Below are 5592 nucleotides of genomic sequence, written 5' to 3' on the forward strand. Positions count from 1 at the left end.
ATTAATTAGTTTATAATTGTTTTGATCTTTTTATAATTAAGTTATTTACTTTATTTTGTTAGGATTAAGAAGCTTCTTATTTAATTTATGTAAATTCGTCTAATGCAAACTGGGACCTAGTCTAACATTTAATTTAAAATTTAGTTACGTTTGAAGTGAATTTGGGGCTTTGTTATCCTCACTTCATTTTGAGATCAAGACTTTGGGCTGTAAGCATTCGGCAGCCCATTGCCTTGTCTAAGTTCTTTTCTTTTTTTTCTAAGGCCAGCAAACCCAATTTTTTACCGATCCAGACCCAATTTTAATTGGAAACATTTCCAACAATCTAATCCACTCCATTTCTTCAGCCCAACCCAATCCTTCTAACCTGTCCCTAACCTTTCTCCCTTCTCTCAGAACAGGAAAACGCGTGCAACGCCAAATTAGAGCTTCCTTCAGACGAGTGAACGTTGTGAGCGACGCTGCACACTCTCTTCATCACGCGAGATCGAATCAACGGAAAAGCAGCAGCGGCACAAGAGATAGTACTCAGCCCCCTTTTGTTTTCTTCTCCCCATCGCTTTCAAGGGCATACGATTCCAACAGCAAACGAATCACGCAAAACCGACCTCCTTAGCGCGAGGTCGCTCCATGTCGGAGCAAGGACGTTTGGGATTGATCCCAAGCGTCCATCTCCTTTCCATTCGTAGCTTGGGGTCGAAAATATCAGAAAAGTTGTTGATTCCAAATTGGTGCAAGAATTTGGATTTTCAAATTTTGGAAGGGATCAAGGGTTGATTCGACATTTCTCAAGAAATTGGGAACCCTAATCTGTCCCTATATATATTCTCTTTTGCCATTTGAAAGTGGGGGATTTTTTTTCCTGATTTTTGGGAGAATAGGTTTTGGTTGGATTTTCTTGATAAGCAGAAGCAGAGAAGCGAAGTTGGAGAGAAACCTCTTAGCTTCACTTGTTTATGATTTTTGAGTAAGAATACTAAAACATTCATACAAATAGTAACATATATATACAAAGACACTTTCAAGACGGAAAGAATCGGGTTCACATTTGATGTGTCTTTGAATCCATTTTCTGAACTCTATCTTGAACTCTTGGTGGTGAAATCGTTGTCGTGTCTCAGCTTGCCTTGTCCCAGACGCTGCTCGAAGAGAGGTAATATTCTTTCTGTTAAGCTTTTCCCTTCCGACTCCTTCTCATTTTCTGTTTGATGATGCCAAAACCGTGATTAGGTTGTTTGTCGGTTGAGACTTTGTCGTCTGATTGGTTGTTTTTACACTAAGCACGTAATATCAACTACCCCGACGTTGTTAGTCATGATTCTGTTGCAAGGTTCTGCAATATTTTGGCTAGTACTTTTATTTGTCTTGTTTTTCTTGAATGCATTTTGATATCCTTTTCTTCATAGCTATTGTCCGAATGTTGTTAAATGCAATTTAGGGTTGTCATTATTTCGAGATTTGTTTCATTATATGTTGAATTTTCTTCAAAAATTGATCGGCTAGCATGTATAACGAAGTCACACTACTATTTCGGTATCTTTCGTGTCGTTGCTGTTTTAACGTGATGTTGTCCGCTATGGTTATCGATTGCTGTCAAAATTTGATATTAAATATGATGGGTGACGTGCCCTCCCCTTTTCGCATTTTATGTTCACTGTCTTATCTCGCATTAATGAAAACAAAGGTGTATTCTAAAGATTATCAGTTGTGTGCCCTTATGGATATGTGGTATTATCCATGTGTGTTTGGTGAAGTTAGTCGACTAGGTTTGGACTAATTGGCTTCGTGTTTATTTGTTCGTTATTGAGTCTAGCTTTGCAGTTCATTGTGATACTTTATGAATCCGTTGTTGGGTACTGAGGCTCAACAATTCTTGCCTCCTTCACTTACTTTTTTAGGAAAATATGATACCCAACTGGTCTTTTATTCTTATCTTGCCGATTTAATATATATTTCTTTTGGAAATGTTTGATATAAAGTTGCAAGCCTCTTTTCAGTGTCATAGGAATCATTTTCTTTAATGTGATAAGAAGTACTTTTGCCCGTTCATTGCTCGTTATTCATTTCTCATTAGCATACTTTCGATCGGCAGATTTTGAACGCATTAAAAGGTAGTGCTTGTCTTTTATGAAAATGATTTGATCTTCGAAGTTTGCGCTGTCCTCAAATTACCCGTTGGCAAGCTTTTCCATAGCGCTATTGTTTGTTCATAAAAAAATAAGCCTTGATTGCCTGGTATCTCAGTGAGGCAGTAGTGCAAATTATAGTTTGTAGACATGATTTGTATGTTTGTATTGGTGCAATTTCAGCTAGTAGAAATGCTACGCTAGGTGTTCGTTTTGAGTTCATACACTTACTATTTGCTATCCCCTTTAGTAATGATTATTAAGTAGAAGCCATCTCCTGTGGATTACTTCATCAAAATTGTTGATTGTTTTGTTTCTTTGCCCAGTAATTGTGCATGCTTCGTTTCTGATCACCCCTCCCTCTCTTTTTCTTTGTTTTATATTATATACACTTTCAACATCATGTGGGTACTTTGTTTGGCATTATTATTCAAATAATTGTTTCATTTTCAAAGCTCAAGTTTGATAGTTCCCTTCACATGAAAATCATTTGTCTTGATGTGACATTATTTACTCCATTGGGATTTGTTCGACATTTTGGAATTGCCAACTTTTTATTACCTGCTGGAGCTTCTTGAAAGAATTTACAGATTTGTTCACTAAATTTGCTTGAATCTGAAAGGATCAGTTGTTTGAATTTAAAATTCCTTATCACCTTGCTTTATTTTCACTATGTTAAACCGCTTCATTTTAGCTTGAGATTTTTGTTTGCTCGCATTTTTTTCTAGGCCATCGTTGTGTCTTGGCTATTCAGTGATTAAAACTTTGCTTCTAAGCTTAGTCATTGTGTGAATAGATACTAATTCCTCTCCTTCATTTGTTGTTGCATGTGACACTCCTATCAAGTTCATTTGGACTCCATTCCTCCTCTTCACATTCTTTAGTCTAGCCATGAAGACTCAAACCTCGATCAAAAATAGACGTACAGGTTTCGGAGTTGGAAAGATCCAAAATCCAAGGAGTTGAAGGCTTGAGCTAAAAGCTCAAATTTTACTAAGTCTTGTGTTTTGTTCTTTTGGGCCTAAGCCCTGGTCATTTTTGTATGTATAAATTTAAGGAATCCCATAGTGTAATACAATAATTACATTCTGTCCCGACAAATTTAGTATTTACTAATAATCCCTTAAAGTTGCTGTGGCGTGATACATTAGTATGTTGTGATACATGGTAAATGATACACAGTAACTTAAAACTGTTAAGATTAAAAGGGGGAAAAAACGGAACATTTAAATTTGTTATCTAAATCAGCTTAAATTATGGTAACAGTTCATTAATAAGCATTAATTCAGCACCTAATTGGATAACAATTTCAAATTTTGAAAATTCAAGATTATATCATCTAGTTTGAAGACATTTTTATGAACATCCAGTTATTAAACTTATTGACTGATACATGATAACAATTTTCAAAAATTCATGATACATATGGGATTCCTTTACTAAAATTTTTACTAATTTCAACAACAATGGTTGCTGCTTCTTTTCTCTCTTTTTGGTGTATTTTGTCAACTTTTGATTTAGATGATTCGCCAAAAATCTTTGTTTGAATCCTTCCGAACATTCATAGGATCATGCAAAAACTTTTTTCTATTTTCTTTCCAATTTTTATCGTCCGAATCATAAATCCTTCTATTAGTAAAAGGATCCATTAATATGATGTAATAGAACAATGAACAAAAACAAAAAAAAGAAAAAGAAAAGAAGAACGGATGATGGAGTAAGAAGAAAAAGAAGACCTAGAGACGGCTGATGTAATATAGCAATGAACAAGAAGAAAAAAAAGAAGAAAGTAAGAACAGATGATGAATTAAGAAGAAGAAGAAGAACTATAGACGGATGATGGAGTAAGAAGAAGAAGAAGAACCAGAGAACAATGACTCAATTTTCAGAAATTTCAAATTTTTTGAATTTTGAAATTCAAAATTTGATATTAAATGTTGTGAAACGTTTTTAATTAAAATTAATAATTCAAAATTCAAAAAGTGATTCAGAAGATTGAGTGTTTTAGTAAAGAAAAAATAGGCATGATATTGGGGAAGTGTGTGTTATAGGAGAGAGAAGGTTATGTATCTCTAAACTTCTACTAAAATTAAAAAAAAGGGAATTATGTAATATTTAAAAAAAGAAGGGAAAATTAGAGAATACTAAACTTATAGTTGTGTATTTAAGTTATTTTTCCTTTTTGGTTTTGTATTTATTGTTTATTATCTTATTTAGAATAGGAAATGTACAAGTCGAGTGGGCCTAAGGCCCACAAACAAAGGGTCCAAATACCGATCAATGCGGACAGAAACCGGATTTGAACTCAACTCTCTCTCTCTCACTCTCTTTTACTTACCCATATATTTATGAAAAAATTAGTAAACTAGTCATAATTCCTAACTTAATTAGTAAAAATATCTATACTTTAAAATAATTATTTCAAATGTCAAAATGTCAATATTTCAAAAAATAATTTGTATCCAAATACTATTATTTGTCTTTCCTTTTATTTCTCAAAACAGTCCAACATTAAATACATTCACTACCCATATAGACTTCTTCATAAACTTTAATATCATTAAATTTATTTCCATTTTTTAGGTTTTCAATTTTTTTTCTCTTTTACCAAATTGTCACCATTATTCTCTCTCTTATTGTTGAAGAAGAACTGATTATTCAAGTTCATATCCATTTGTTCAGATCTGTCGATTAATTCAAGAAATCTTTCAATACATAAAGGTAATTTCGAAATCATCATTTATTTTGCGAGATTTCATTAGATTTTGTTTTCAAAATTAAAAATTATGTTGAATTTTGGATTGTATGTATTACAGATTTTCCGTCATCTTTTCATTTTTTATGTGAGTTTGTTACCATACACATCAAATATTTATGCATTTTGAATTTTTAGTATTAAAATTTTATTTTTATGATTTGTTTTCATATCCGAGATTTAGTAGATTATAATTTGTAGTAATCCACATTAGTATTCAAACCTAATATATTGTTTGATTTTTTTTCATATATTCATATTTAATAATTTTGAATTTTGCTTATAGCACAAGTAAACACAGATTCAGATTTGAATTTAGTGAAAATAATTAGAAAAGAGGAACATAGCAGACGAAGAAGAAAGAGAGAGTCAAAGAAGAAGGTTGCAAAATTGTATTCATACCAGATAGTATTCATATTAATTTTTGTTTGTCAATTGTTTTTCTTTTACTCATCATTTGTATTTTTATTAAGAACATTGTATTTCTTTTTTATTTAAAGTCATTCAAATACATATCTTATGTGAATTTGTATTTTTAAGCATAGATGAATCCTATTTTAGAACAGTCAATTTGTATTTTTTTAGAATATTGTATCCTGATTATATCATTTTCAATGTGTATGTTATCTCATACGAATTTGTATTTCTTTAGCATATATGTATCCTATTTTTTAACAGTTATTTGTATTTTTTTAAAGAATATTGTGTCCT

At 32.1% G+C, this 5592-nt stretch overlaps 1 long non-coding RNA gene across 1 annotated transcript; it reads left to right on the forward strand.

The window, feature by feature from the left end:
• The first annotated feature begins 338 nt into the window (after positions 1-338).
• LOC107032090 lies at positions 339-3271 on the forward strand. The gene is made up of 2 exons (XR_001458312.2): positions 339-1153; positions 2973-3271. It is a non-coding gene; the product is annotated as an uncharacterized LOC107032090 (long non-coding RNA).
• Positions 3272-5592: the final 2321 nt, after the last annotated feature.

Source organism: Solanum pennellii, chromosome 10, assembly GCF_001406875.1.
Source record: "Solanum pennellii chromosome 10, SPENNV200".
Classification (NCBI taxonomy): domain Eukaryota; kingdom Viridiplantae; phylum Streptophyta; class Magnoliopsida; order Solanales; family Solanaceae; genus Solanum; species Solanum pennellii.